Genomic DNA, 16,275 nt, shown 5'->3' with positions numbered 1-16,275 from the left:
TTTAGAGTTGGGCAACCATCACAACAGTCAATTTTAGAATATTTTCATCACCCCCAAAAGAAACTCTGTGCTTATTAGCAGTCACTCTCTGTTTCTTCCAACTTTCCCATTACCACCAATCTGCCTTCTGTCTCTATGGATTTACCTATTCTGGACATTTCATATAAATGGAGTCATTCTATACGTGGCCTTCCGTGACGGGCTTCTTTCACTTAGCATAATGTTTTCAAGGTTCACCCATGTTGTAGCATGTATCAATGCTTCATCCTTTTTATGTCCAAATAACATTCCATTGTATGATATACTATAGTTTGTTTGTTTATGCATTCATCAGTTGATGTTCGTTTGGGTTGTTTCCACTTTTTTGGGTATTATGAACAATGCTGCTATGGATTCTAATCTTAGTTTTATCTCCTCTTTCTCCTGACTCATTTATCTCTACCCCTTCTTGCATCTTTCAACATACTAATGTACTCTAATATATGTCAGGTTAATAAAACTCAGCTCTCTCTTGACTCCACATCTCCCTTTAGCTAACCTCATTTTATAGATCGACTTCACAGTCATGCTTCTTGAGTCACCTGCTCGTGTTATCTAAATTCCCTCACCTTTCATTAGCTCTTCCACCCCTTCCAACCCATTGCTCTAATAAAAACTGTTCTTATCAAGGCTGTCAATGACCTCCACATTGCCAGATCCAGTGGCTATTCTCTGCTGTTACCCTTTTATTTTTTTTAACATCTTTATTGGAGTATAATTGCTTTACAATTGTGTGTTAGTTTCTGCTGTATAACAAAGTGAATCAGCTATATGTATACATATATCCCCATATCCCCTCCCTCTTGCCTCTCCCTCCCACCCTCCCCTCTAGGTGGACACAAAGCACTGAGCTGATCTCCCTGTGCTATGAGGCTGCTTCCCACCAGCTATCTATTTTACATTTGGTAGTATATATATGTCCATGCCACTCTCTCACTTCGTCCCAGCTTCCCCTTCCCCCTCCCCATGTCCTTAAGTCCATTCTCTACATCTGCATCTTATTCCTGTCCTGCTCCTAGGTTCTTCAGAATCATTTTTTTTCTTTTTTTTTTAGATTCCATATATATGTGTTAGCATATGGTATTTGCTTTTCTCTTTCTGACCCTGTTCTTACCTTATTTGACCCCTTAACAGCTTCAGTTGGCTACTACTTCCTCCTTGAAATATTATCTCCTTTAGGCTATCCCAACAACGGTCTTCCTTTTTCTATACCATTCCCCAGGTGTTACTTCTCAGACTCCTTTCTCATTTACTCAACCCTCTAAATTTTGTTTCTTTGGATTTGGTCTTGGATCTCCCTTTGTCTACATTCTCTCATTAAGTAATTCCATCCATTTTCATGGTTTTAAACACCGTGTATATGCTAATTATTCACATATTTATCTCTTTTGTGCAGATTTTTCCTCTGAGTTTCATTCAGATTTGCATATCCAGTTGTCTACATGACATCTTCCTCAGCATGCCTCCTGGATGTGTCCAACTTAAAGTGTCCAAAATGGGACTTATGATACTCCTTAAATCTCGTGTTCCACTCTCTGCCCATTCTCTTCATCAGCTCAGTAAATGGCACCATCAGCTGCTCAAGCGAAAACCTAGGACTTAATTTATTCTCCTTCTCCCTTTCAATCTCCCCTCCCCCTCTCCTCTTCTTCCTCCTCCTTCTTCCATCTTATCGTTCTCTCTGAAAACTTTGTATAATGGAAAATTTTGAATATATACAAAAGTTAACAGAATAGTACAATGCACCCATGTATATGTCATCCACCTCAACAACTTTTTTTTCTTTTTGAAACCTTCTGGAATTTTTTCCTAAATTTTAAAAATATTAATTTGGCTGCGCTGGGTCTTAGTTGCGGCGTGTGGGATCGAACCTGGGCCCCCTGCAATGGGAGGGTGGATGGTCCTGGACCACCAGTGCGGTCCCCAGCCCCAACAAACGTTGACCCTTGGTTAGTCCTGCTCTGCCCACGTCTTCATCCACTTTCCCCTCCCACCCCCGAGTATTGTTTTGAAGCAAATCTTTTCAGTTCACCTCTAAATATTTTAGTCTACACCTTTAAAAGATACAAAACAAAAAAATATAACTACAATATTATCACACCTGAAAAAGTGTAACGTAATTTTCAGACTCATTTCTTTTTTTTAAAAGGTTTTCAAATTTATTTTAAATAAATAGGTTACAAAGAATAGTAATTATATTTAGAGAACGTTTTATAAACAAACACAGACACAAACAAACAACCAGTCATGATACACAGTTACAACACCAGCCAAAAGCTCTTCATCAAACATGTTTAAAAGCTGGACTCACTTTTGATTTTTCTTTTTCCCTCATTCCCACATCTAAGCCATCTCCAAATCCTTTCAGCTCTACGTCTCGATTCATCTCAATCTCATGTGCTTCCATCATCTCGACTGGCACAACCCCAGAGCAGGCCACGGCCCTCCTCTGCCTGCCGCACTGTAACAGCCTCGTAACTGGTCTCCCCACTTCCACCCTCTGCTTAAAATCCTTCAGTGAATTCCCATTATCTTTAACATGAAATTCAAACTCCTTAGTGTGGCCCAGAGGCCCTGCCTGCTCTGGCCTCTGCCCACCTCTCTACTCTCCCTGCCCCCAGGCTTCAGCCATACCGTCTTCTTCACACAGTTCCTCCTGTGCTCACTCCTTTTTGCTTCAGGGCCTTTGAGCTGGTCATTTCCTTTGCCTCTTTTTTTTTTTTTTTTAAATTATTATTTATTTATTTATTTTTGGCTGTGTTGGGTCTTCGTCTCTGTGCGAGGGCTTTCTCCAGTTGCGGCAAGCGGGGGCCACTCTTCATCGCGGTGCGCGGGCTTCTCACTATCGCGGCCTCTCCTGTTGCGGAGCACAGGCTCCAGACGCGCAGGCTCAGTAGTTGTGGCTCACGGGCCCAGCCGCTCCGCGGCATGTGGGATCCTCCCAGATCAGGGCTCGAACCCGTGTCCCCTGCATCGGCAGGCAGACTCTCAACCACTGCGCCACCAGGGAAGCCCTCCTTTGCCTCTTATGCTCCTTTCTCTTCAGCAGTCCCCTCCTCCCTCCAGCCTAGTTACCTTTTACTCACCTTTGAGATCTTAGATCAAGCATCGCTTTCCTTCCCCCATCTAGGACAACAGTCCTTAGCTTAGCTTGTAATTAGTGTTTATTGCTGTTGCTATCTAATTAGTGTCTGTTAATACATTCCATAAGAGCAAGGATTGTGTCTTTTTTCCTTATCACCACATGTCCAGTACCTAGCACGGTACCTGGCAAGTAGTAAACACTGAAAACGTGTGTGTCAAAAAAACGACCAGTAGGGAATTCCCTGGTGGTCCAGTGGTTAGGACTCTGTGCTTCCACTGCAGGGGGCACAGGGGGCACGGGTTCCATCCCTGGTCGGCTGGTCAGGGAACTAAGATCCCACATGCCGAGCCCAAAACAACAACAGCAACGACAAACAAAACTCACGACCAATAGATTCATCACAATTTGTAATTTAAAAAATTGGTCTATATTTTAAAAACTGCTGTCTTCTCTAGTGAGTTAGCTCTACAGTGCCAGACAGCATATTTTCCTCTTCACTGCCATGCCCTAGGGGTCATTTCCAGTGCATGTCTCAGGGACCATTCAACACGTATCTATTGGATGGATGAATAAAAGGTCCAGATCATTGAGAAAAGGGTCCATATCATTGAGGGCCTTCTATGCCAACCTAAGGGGTTTGGATCTTATCCTACGGGTAATGGGAAGCAGTCATATGGTTTGATTGGCTTGTTGGAAGCATCTCTCTGATGATTGATTTAAGGAAAAAAGACTGGAGGCTGGGAGACCAGTTGAGAGAAGATTTGCAATGGTCAAAGGGATAATGACATTTGGAACAACCAAGGTGGGGACAGAGAGGAGGAGATTTATGCAGGAAATTTATAAGAAGGTAGCACTAATAATCCCTTTTTTTCATTAAAAATTTTTTGGTAAAATATGCATAACACAAAAGTAACTGTTTAAACCATTAAAAAAAATTATTTCATTTATTTATTTATTTATTTTTGGCTGCGCTGGGTCTTTGGCGCTGCACGCGGGCCCTCTCTAGCTGCGGTGAGCGGGGGCCACCCCTCGTCGCGGTGCGAGGGCCTCTCATAGCGGCAGCCTCCCCCGTTGCAGCGCACAGGCTCCAGGCGCGCGGGCCCCAGACGTCGTGGCACACGGGCTCAGCAGCTGTGGTTCGTGGGCTCTTGAGCACAGGTTCAGTAGTTGTGGCGCACGGACTTAGTTGCTCCGCGGCATGTGGGATCTTCCCAGACCAGGGCTCGAACCCGTGCCCCCTGCACTGGCAGACGGACTCTCAACCACTGCACCACCAGGGAAGCCCTACACCATTTTTAAGTGTATAGTTCAGTGGCATTAAGTTCATCCCATTATTTATTTATTTATTTTTATTTTAAATTTAATTTTAAATTTAAAAATTTTAAAAATATTTATTTATTTATTTATTTTATTGGCGTATAGTTGCTTTACAATATTGTGTTAGTTTATACTGTACAGCAAAGTGAATCACCTATACGTATACATATAGCCCCTCTTTTTTGGATTTCCTTCTCATTTAGGTCACCACAGAGCACTGAGTAGAGTTCCCTGTGCTATACAGTAGGTTCTCATTAGTTATCTATTTTATACATAGTATCAATAGTGTATATATGTCAGTTCCAATCTCCCAATTCATCCCACCCTCCCCTTTCCCCCTTGGTATCCATACGTTTGTTCTCTACATCTGTGTCTCTATTTCTGCTTTGCAAATAAGATCTATACCAATTTTTTCAGATTCCACATATATGCGTTAATATACGATATGTGTTTTTCTCTTTCTGACTTACTTCACTCTGTATGACAGTCTCTAGGTCTATTTATTTATTTATTAAAAAAAATTTATTTATTTATTCATTGGGCTGCGCTGGGTCTTAGTTGCGGGATATGGGATCTAGTTCCCTGACCAGGGATGGAACCCGGACCCCCTGCATTGGGAGCACAGAGTCTTAACCGCTGGACCACCAGGGAAGTCTCTCATTCCCATTATTGTACAACTATCACCGTCATCCATCTCCAGAACTTTCCGATCTTCCTAACTAAAATTCTGTACCCATTAAACATTAACTCCCCTAGAGCTCTTGGCAGCCGCTAAGCATTTATAATTCTTAGCAGATTACTTTGATGCTTCTGATTCTGGTCACTAGATTAAATTTACCAGAATAAGGAGATTTCTTCTTTTGAAAGATGGTGAATTTGGTTTTAGCGTGCTGATTTTGAGGTGATACGTTCAGGGAACAGTTAAATGGTGAATCTAGAGCTTTGAAGAACATTTTAGGCTGGAGATAAATATTTGAGACCTATTAGCATAGAGCTTGGATCTGGTCCTGAACTCCAGACAAGCAAGCCTTCTTGTCCTCTCTAATTTGGTTGGCTACATCGAAATTGACCCAAGCCAAGCACTGGGAGCCGTTCTTCACCCTCCAGTTCTCTGTCTCCATCCCCATTCAATAAATCACTAAATCTTGCCATGTAGCTCCAAATACCTTCTAAACATATCTTGAATCTGTCTCCTCTTTCTTATCCAAACCACCAGTGCTTTAGTTCAGGCACAAATCATTGGTTTCTGGACCATGAAAACAGTTTCCTAATGGGTACCCCCTGTTTTTAGTTTGGTCCCTTCAAATCCATTCTCCACACAGTCACCAAATATGCTTTACCAAAAACACAAACATGACCATGTCACACCCTTATTTAAAAATCTGACTTGTTTCCTCATTGTCTGCAGGAAAAAGTCCAAGCCCCTTGATGTGGTAGGCAAGGCCCTCTGTGATCGGCCCCTGATGGAAAGAAACCCCAGCCTCTTTTCTGAGGCTTCATCCCTTGCCAACTGTGGTCCCACAAGCTGGAGTGTGTGCATGTGCAGCCCCTCCTCCCCGGCTGTTTTTTTTTTTTTAATAATAATTTATTTATTTATTTATTTATTTATTTATTTATTTTTGGCTGTGTTGGGTCTTCGTTTCTGTGCGAGGGCTTTCTTCAGTTGCAGCAAGCGGGGGCCCCTCTTCATCGCGGTGCGCGGGCCTCTCACTATCGCGGCCTCTCTTGTTGCGGAGCACAGGCTCCAGACGCGCAGGCTCAGTAGTTGTGGCTCACGGGCCTAGTTGCTCCGCGGAATGTGGGATCCTCCCAGACCAGGGCTCGAACCCGTGTCCCCTGCATTGGCAGGCAGATTCTCAACCACTGCGCCACCAGGGAAGCCCTCTCCGGCTGTTTTGTGCTCTGCCTGGCAGGTCCCCTGCACCTAGCTCGGCTCACTCCTCTCTTTATTAGATTCACTTCAGGCTCTTTGTTGCCCGGAATGGCTTTCCTGATGAGTCCCTGACGAGATGGGGTTCTAGGCCTCTTTTCCCTCACATTATTTACAGATACTATTATTGTGCTCATCACATTGTGCCGAAGATACCGGTTTACAGATCTGTCTCCCTGTTGAGCCTGTTGAGCACAGGGACGGTCTTATAACTTCCGCTATAGCACCAACACAGTAAAGATCAATAAGGTTTGCAGAATGGATGAGTGCTGTAAAGGAACCAGTGCACGAGTAGTAAACAAAACACACCTATAAGAAACTGTTAAGTGAAACGCAAAGCAGTGCTGCATGTGATTAGTGCAAAATATGCAGCGACAGACTCTAGATTCTGTGGGCTGGAGCATTCTGTGAGGGAATAACTTCTCTTCCCTTGGTGGAGATTAGGGCCATTGTTACTGTGAACTGCGTGTGTGGTTTCTTTGTTTTAAATTTTGCAGAACCACAGTAATTAGTATTCTAGAACCCTGGTCCTCAAAGTGTGTTCCCTGGACCAACGATATTGGCTTCACCGGGGCATTTGTTAGAAATGCAGAGTCTTGGGTTCCACCCCAGACCTACTGAATCTGAATCTGCATTTTGAACAAGGTCCCCCAGGTCATTCATATGAACATCTACATTTTTTTTTTTTGGAATTTTTGAATTTTATTTTATTTATTTTTTTATACAGCAGGTTCTTATACATCTACGTTTGAGAAGTTCTGTCTTAAGAAACCACTTTATTGGCTGAAAAGGGGGATGGAGCTTGTGAGTTCAGGGTCCTTGGTCCCTCTGGTTCCTCCAAGAGGCAGTGCTCTGTGGGGCTGCCTGGACATTCCAGAGCTTGACTTCAGGAACGGGTGGTGGCAAAGGCCTCAGTCTAAGCTGTGCCCACATGGGCAGATCTACAGACTCAGTGCCTCACAGGCAGGGTCAGACAGGAGCTGCCTGGGGCCTGGGACTGGGCTTGGCTAAGCAAGCCCAAATGGAGTCCAACCAGGATCAGGCCGGGGCAGGGTGAGGCAGGAGGTAGACTTGGATGGAACTGGTAGGGGAGACAGGCAGAGGCTTAGTCAGTGAGCATTGGTCAAGGCCAGAGGATCAGATGAGACAGTTCCTGGGGTTGGGGCAGGGACCGGGGCTGAGTCCTCAGCTTCGGGAATGAGGAGAGGCTCAGGGTTGGAGTAGGGGTCAGAATGTCTAGTGTAAACATTATTCTCGGCAATCCTAAGCAATATTTTCACCTTCTGAAGGGGTGGCTGTGCTAGAATGCCCGGCTTTATAGTGCAGTTGGCAGACTTTCATCTTAGATATCCTCTGTTCACAAGGACAATTCACAAGGAGCATGAGCGGAGTGGCAAGAAGAGTGTGTGCCCTCCAGCAACCCAGGGTGCTCTTCTTGTTACATATATTTGTTGTGTAACTTCTGCATGCAGCCTCTTATGTTCCCATATAATGCTTTGGTATTTCACAGCAAAAATAATGGAAGCCATCGGATATGAGTTAACATGCCAACTATGATGTTTGTTAAGAAGTACTGAGCTCTCCTTTTTTTCTGTTGTTGTTGTCCTCATCTTGAAATAATATCATTTATTGGATTTTTTACAACTTGCATAAGAAGATGAAGGTACATATCCAAAAGACATGACAATATTAAAGAAGTAACACTCTATAAACAATGATATGCTATATAAAAAGCACTGAACTGTGAGTCAGAAATTCTGCACTTAGTTCCCATTCTACCATTTGCAAGCTACGTAGCCTGTCATTTATCTGAGCCTTAGTTTCTTCCTTTGTTCCATGGGAAAAGTATGTTGTGCCTACCTCTCAGATGAGGCTCAAATGAAATAATGCAAGTGAGAGTGCTTTGTAAACCACTTGCATCATCCAGAGATAAGATATCACTGTATGGTTATTATTATTTTGCCTAGTAAACATCAAGAGGTGGAAGATCAGAGCAAAGCTTCAATCAAAGCCAGATAGCTGCTTTTACTGAGCTCTCCTTTTTTCTTCTCTCAGGGGAGAGTGTTGTGGATGGGAACTTGAAGTTTGCACCTGACCTGGGAAGGGATGCGTGACCTAGCAGAGCTAATGCAGGCTTGGGAAGAAGTCACGTGTTCCTTAGCATAGGTTATCATTTTGTAAGGAATAGAATCCAAATCTTAACATGAGGGGCAATATATTCTTAATGTGAAACCAGATTTTACTGGCTAGAGAAAAATTAATCCTTGCTATGGTGAGGTGTGCTTGTTTTTTAGATAACTTGTGAGGAAATTGGCTACCGCACACAAACCTACTCCATTCATGAAATCAGAGAGTTCCTCCCCACTTTGGATCTGGTAAAATCTGGACAGAGGAAAACGTCTATCAGCATTTGGCTAAAATCTGAAGCTTGAACATGGGTTGAGAAAGAGGAAGAAGAAACCTTTTTCTTCTTAAGTCCTGGGTCTTTAAGGACTCCTTTGCTGTGTGATACAGGGATGAGTTAAATAAAGCAGCAGTCTCGTCCTTTTATTCCGGACTGCTCTGTCCAGAGTTCCCTGGCCAGACAGGAAAGAAATGGTGTAAATCTCCATTATAGCACTGGGAGTGATTTTTTTTCACTTCGGGAAGCCTGGAGAGGCAGGAGGATGCTGCCAGAGGCTGCGGTATGGCCATGGATGGGGGAGGATGAACTTCTCCCCACCTCCTTGGGTTTGCTGGGAGGAGGCATCACTTAGACCTACTGAGCTACAGGTGCTCTCCTGGTAAGAGAGAACTTGAGGTTGACTTATCTGAATTCTCACTCCCTTCCTCCCATGGGGAGCAGAGAAATTCCCATTAGGACAGAAAGGAAGGCTCTTGTTATCACACAGGGAACCAGGAGAGCTTTTTGGCCTGGGCCTTGTATTCATGAAGGCCCTCAAGTATAGATTTTGCTATTATTGCCAATAAGGTCACATTGTCTTTGCATTTATTGATTGTATTTGAAGTTTTGGTTGGTTAAAAATAAACATAAAAAATATACCAATGTTTTATATATACACTACCAAATGTAAAGTAGATAGCTAGTGGGAAGCAGCCGCAAAGCACAGGGAGATCAGCTCAGTGCTTTGTGTCCACGTAGAGGGGTGGGATAGGGAGGGTGGGAGGGAGATGCAAGAGGGAGGCGATATGGGGATATATGTATACGTATAGCTGATTCACTTTGCTATACAGCAGCAACTAACACAACATTGTAAAGCAATTATACTCCAATAAAGATGTTAAAAAAAAATACCAATGTTTTAGTAACTCTGTTCTGGCACTTATTCATTTTCTAATATACCCACAGTCTGAAAAATGGAAGAAGACTAGCCCTCTCTCATTCTTTGGGTGGCCTTGCCTGCCACATGCAGTTTGTAGATAGAATGTGAAATCAGTTATGACAGTTGTAGAAAGTTAACTCATGGTTTCGTATGTTCTGAAACAGTGCGAAAACTGCATTTCCCCTTTCAAGAAAGGCACTAAAAACAATGGAAAACCGTGAGTGCCAGTCTTATGGACCAACTTATTAATATCACAGAAAGCTGTGACCTCACTCCACACCCAAGCAACTCCAGTCCTGCCGGGCTCCTGAAGCACTCCCCAAAGAGCAGAACCCCAGAGAATTGTCACTGTTTGACCTTTCTGGAAGATCCCTGGAAAAGCCCCACTCACAGGCCTTGTCTTTATCTGGTCAGTGAGGAAAGCCCTATCATCAGGGCATTGGTCAAATAATCAGTGACAATATTTTAAGATTGAAGTTGCCCAGCGTGGATGGACCTAGAGACTATCATACTAAGTGAAGTCAGACAGAGAAAGGCAAATATCATATGATATCACCTATGTGTGGAATCTAAAAAATGAGTATAAATAAATACATCTTCCTTTTATTTTATTTTATGTTTTTAAAATTTTACTTATTTATTTATTTATTTATTTATGGCTGTGTTGGGTCTTCGTTTCTGTGCCAGGGCTTTCTCTAGTTGCGGCAAGTGGGGGCCACTCTTCATCGCGGTGCGCGGTCTTCTCATTATCGCGGCCTCTCTTGTTGTGGAGCACAGGCTCCAGACGCGCAGGCTCAGTAGTTGTGGCTCACGGGCCCGGTTGCTCCGTGGCATGTGGGATCTTCCCAGACCAGGGCTCGAACCCGTGTCCCCTGCATTGGCAGGCAGACTCTCAACCACTGTGCCACCAGGGAAGCCCCATCTTCCTTTTAAAACAACAACAACAACACAACATAGAGCTCATACCAACAATTCCATTCCTAGGTATATACCAAAGAGAACTAAAAACATATTCACTCAAAAATTTGTACGTGGGCTTCCCTGCTGGCGCAGTGGTTAAGAATCCGCCTGCCAATGCAGGGGACATGGGTTCGAGCCCTGGTCCGAGAAGATCCCACATGCTGTGGAGTAACTAAGCCCGCGAGCCACAACTACTGAGCCTGAGTGCCACAACTACTGAAGCCCACGTGCCTAGAGCCCATGCTCTGCAACAAGAGAAGCCACCACAATGAGAAGCCCATGCAAGGAAGAGTAGGCCCTGCTTGCCGCAGCTAGAGAAAGCCCGCGCACAGCGACAGAGACCCAACGCAGCCAAAAATAAATTAAAAAAAAAAAAAGTTTGTACGTGTGGGAACTATACTCAATATTTTGTAATAACCTATAAGGGAAAAGAATCTGAAAAAAAAGATATATATGCATGTATAACTGAATCACTTTGCTGTACACCTGAAACTAACACAATGTAAATCAACTATAATTCAAAAAAAATTGTGAGAGTTTGTTGCAGAGTTATTCATAGTAGCCCCAAAGTGTAAACAACCGAAGTGCCCTTAAACTGATGCGTGGATAAATAAAATATGATATATCCATATAATGGAATATTATTTGGCAACAAAAAGGATATAAACTGATACATGCTACAACATGGACGAACCTTGGAAATGTTACGCTAAGTGAAAGAGGCCTGATACAAAACTCCACATGTTGCATGATTCTATTTATATGAAATATCCAGAAGAAGCAAATCCATTTGAGAGACACTGGGGGGAGGGATGAATGGGAAGTGACCGCTAAGGGGTACAGAGTAACTTTTTGAAGTGATGAAAATGTTCTAAAATTAGGTAGTGGTGGTGGTTACACAACCCTGTGAACATACTAAAACCCACTGAACTGTGCACTTTATTTTTTTTTAAACTATATATTTTAAAATTATTTATTTATTTGGCTGTGCCACGCGGCATGCAGGATCTTAGTTCCCTGACTAGGCATCGAACCCGGGCCCCAGCAGTGAAAGCGCCGAGTCCTAACCACTGGACCACCAGGGAATTCCCAAGAATTGCGTACTTTAAATGAGTGGATTTTGTATTACGTAAATTAGATCTCAATAGAGCTGTCAAAAATAATAAAAATAAAACCAGATTCCTTTTGTCTCTCCACATTAAAAAGAAGATAGAAGCAATGATTTCTACCCTTGGGTCAGTAGTTCTCAACCGGGGGCGGTCTTGTCCCGGAAGGGACATTTGACTAGGTCTGGAGACACTTTGTCACAACTGGGGAAAAGGGTGTTACTGGCATCTAGTGGACAGAGGCCAAGGGTGCTGCTACCCGTCCTACGAGGCAAGAACAGTCAGTCCCTCACAACCAAGAATGACCTGGCCGCAAATGTCAGTCATACCAAGATTGAGAAATCCTGCCCTAGATCAAGGTCCATGAGGACAGAGCTGGGTACATGGTGCGCCCGGTCCCTCCCACAGCTGCCAAGGTCCTTTGGTGCAACGGCATCGCCTGTGTTGAGGGCAGTCGTTAGAATCCATCCCAAGAAACTCCCTTTTAAAGCAATGGTAAGGACGTGAACCACAGTCATCTCTCTAGGGGTGTCCTTGGGAGAGACTTCTGTCTGGTCTTAGTTCCAAGAACAGTTATACTGCCCTGAGTAGTCTATCTCTGTTTTATCTCATGGACACTGTGAACTCTGGAACTGACTGCACTTTCCTTTCTGGGTTGGCTGCTAAACAGTTTTGAGCCAAACTTGTGGCCCAACCTTAGGAAGGGCATAGGTCTTATATTTTGTATTTTAAAGTTTCATTCTTGGCTCTATTTTATATCCCTAACTTTCTTTTTCTTTTGTAAACATTTATTTTCTTTCTCTTTATTTCCTTTGCTCCTACTTTTCCCCCTTTTTTGGTGTGTTTGTTATGTCTTTGTAAGTTATTTATGCTGGGCAACAAGAAACGAAACACCAAATTAACAAATATAAACAGCGAGTCTCCCTTTAGCTCTGGGATGGAAGTTCATAGGGCAGAGTGGTGGGTAGGTTACAGAAGCATCATGAGGACTGTGGGCAGGGGCCAATGACCTCCCCAAAGGATGCCCTCTTCCTTGCTCCAGAAGCCTGGCTGGATGGTGAGGGGGCAGGATGTGAGAAAGTAGGGGGATTCTTAGAGGAGGTCAGCTGTTCCTGGGTTGCCGTGTAAGACATTGTGGCCTCTTGATGTTGGAAGGAGCTGGGCTTTCAGAGGACAAGTCACAGATGTGGAGACAGAGCTGGTAAGGGAGGGATTCCCAGCTGGGCAGGACTGGGTGGTGTATTAGGGTGTCTTGGACCAGGAGCCAGAGATTTGGCTTCTAGGTTTCAAGTCCCAGCTCCACCCTCGTTGGCCAAGTGACTTTGCAGTCACGTCGTAGCTCCTTAGTTTTCCATTTTTACTAAAACATGGTAGTAATACCTGCTAGGCCTGTCTCTACGGTTGATGCGAGGACCAAATGAGATCGTGAAATTGCTGAAGTGCTCTATTCATTGCTAGGTTGCAAACTTTTTCTTTTTATTTATTTATTTACTTATAAAAATTGAAGTATAGTTGATTTACAGTATCATGTTAGTTTCAGGTGTACAGCACAGTCATTCAGTTACATACACACACACACATATATAACTGAGTGTGTGTATGTATATATATATATATATATATATATATATATATATATATATATTCTTTTTCAGATTCTCTTCCCTTACAGGTTATTACAAAATATTGGGTATAGTTCCCTGTGTTCTTTTTTCTTTCTGTCTTCTTTTTTTTTTAATGTTGAGGGACAAAATCAATTGTTCAGTTATTGTGGCTGTGATTACCATTGTACTTGTGGAGATGTTCTCATTTGAGGTCATTACTGTTGCCAAGGCTCTGGGGTCTGCGGGACTGGGGGGCAGACCTGAGGGAGACTTGGCTGACCCCGAGGAATTAGTTAAAACTTACACAGCAACCCAGAGGAGAAAGTATTTGTTAATCATTAAGTTGCACGTGGATGTACATAAAACACTCCTTAGACTTTCAGAGCTAAAAGGATCTCAGGGGTTTGGAGAGCCAGTCTCCTGCCCCAAGCTCACTCTCTCAGGAGCTCTTAGCACCTGTGAGATCTTTGCTTATCCATTTTCCCCACGAAGTGAAAGCTCAGCCCAGGAGAGTCAGGAAGGTCTGGGGTTCAGGATACATGGATTTCCTAGACTTACGTGTGTCTTCATGATCTCTAGGGTGGAGGCCACTATAGTTCTAGTTCCCTGGGTCTAACCTGATGTTTTCAGCTGCAACTTGAGACCCGTTTCATCTTCTAATCTTTGTGGGCTTGGCTGACAGCCAAAGATCCCGTTTCTCTTTTTATTATTCTTCAGTTCTTTTTCCCTCTCCTTGTCTCCCCTCATGTCCACCCATCAACCCACACCCCAGATACTGCAGGCAACCAATTTCTATTTTCATCTGAATAAAAATGTTGTTATGAGAAAGGTCACAGGACATGATGAAGAAAGCCCGCTCCTTGCCCTAGAGGCTGGGAGCGGAGGGCCTCCTAAAGCTCCCCTCTACTCAAAGTAGTAACTTTCAAGGTACTTTTCCTTCAATCCCATACTTTCTTCAACCTTGGTATCCTTTGGGTAGCTTTTTTTTTGGTTTTGAAATTTTATTGCCTTCCCAGACCAGGGTGGAAATGGACATGGTGAACTCACCTCCTCCCTCTCCCCTGATTCATGTGACAGAATGCTGACTTTTATTATATACCAGACACTGTGCTAAGTGCTTTTCATACATCATGTTATTTAATACCTACAACAACCCTATGAGGTAGGAATTATCTTTGCTTTACAGATGAGAAAACCGAGTCTCTGAGAGGTCAGAGTCACACAGCTTGGTGGTGAAACCAGGAGTCCAACCTGGAGAGTGACCAGTGGCAGGCAGCTGAGGTAGAAAGGGCATTGGACTTGGGGTCAGAGGCTTGGGTTTGGATCCTGGCTCGATTACTGACTAATGGGACTTGGGCAAGCCACACCTATCACATGTCCCGGCCTCAGCCTTCTCATCTGCAAAGAGATAATAATAACGCCTGGTTCACTAGGCAGATGATGGGATTTAACTAAAGTGATTATTCAACTAGGGCTAGACTCAACAGAGTGGCTCGGGCAATGTCCACTGTAGCAGAGCTGCACACGTGTGGCAGGCAGCCCCACAGCTGGCCCCCAGCCACTCCACCTCCTGGCGCTCAGGCCCTCATGTAATCCCCTGCCCTTGAGTAAACGGACACACCAGGTCCTTGCCACGTTGGGGCTCACAACGTGGCAGATGCCTTTCCTCTGAGCGAGTGAGGGAGCGTGAGAGAGAGTGAGCAAGATCACAGGCACGGTCTTTTGTAACCTGGACCTTTTGGGGCTAAAATTAGGGACTTACTTCTAAGTGATTGTGCACAGCAAAAGTAATGGGCTGTTGGGCTTCCCTGGTGGTCCAGTGGTTAAGACTCCACGCTTCCACTGCAGGAGGCTCGGGTTCGATCCCTGGGTGGGGAAGTTCCACCTGTCGCGTAAGGTGCGGCCAAAAAGAAAAAAAAAAAAAAGTAATGGGCTGTCACTTTTGAGATTGGGTTCCAAAAAGCCTCTGACTTCCACCTTGTTGGCTCACGCTCTCTCACTCTCTCCCTCGCTCACTCACTCGGAGAGAAGGTAGCTGTGCCGCGGCATGAGCTGGAACTGATGGCAAGGAATGGGTGTCCCCAGCCAGGGAGCGCCTGAGACCTGCCAGCAGCCCCGGGAGTGAGCCTTGGAAGCAGCCCCTCTCCCAGGGGAGCCTTGGGATAAGGGCAGCCTGGTTGCCATCTTGACCGCAGTCTTATGAGAGCCACAGGCACCCAGCTAAGTCACACTCAGATTTTTCTTTTTTTAAAATGTTTTTACTTTGCAGTTGTCAACCTTCAGATATTTTTTTAAAAAATTTATTTAATTTATTTATTTATCTGGCTGCCGTTGGGTCTTCATCTTTGCGCGCGGGCTTTCTCTAGTTGCAGCAAGCAGGGGCTACTCTTTGTTGCAGTGCTCAGGCTTCTCATTGCAGTGGCTTCTCTTGTTGTGGAGCACGGGATCTAGGCGCGCAGGCTTCATTAGTTGCAGCATGCAGGCTCAGTAGTTGTGGCGCACAGGCTTAGTTGCTCCATGGCATGTGGGATCTTCCCAGACCAGGGCTCGAACCCATGTCCCCCTGCATTGGCAGGCGGATTCTTAACCACTGTGCCACCAGGGAAGCCCCCCACACTCGGATTTTTGACTCAGAAACATTGAGTTTATAAATGCTTGTTGTTCTAAGTTACTAAGTTTTGAAATGATACAGCATGGAAGGCTGTGGAGGGGATGTGGTTTTTCTGGGAGAAGCAGAGGAGACTTCTTAGAGGGGGTGTGTCTGTGCTTGGCCTGGAAAGGTGGGCAGGACGCAAACTTGAGGAGAAGAGGAGAAAGGTGCTCAGGCAGGGGAACGGCAAGCAGGTGTATTCCAGGAATGTGAAATCTGGTTTGGCGGAAATCACCTCACCTACCTATGGACCTGATGGAA

The sequence above is a fragment of the Balaenoptera borealis genome (assembly GCF_965194805.1).
Source record: "Balaenoptera borealis genome assembly, chromosome: 13".
NCBI lineage: Eukaryota > Metazoa > Chordata > Mammalia > Artiodactyla > Balaenopteridae > Balaenoptera > Balaenoptera borealis.
The sequence above is the reverse complement of the archived record's forward strand: the minus strand, read 5'-3'. Positions refer to the sequence as shown.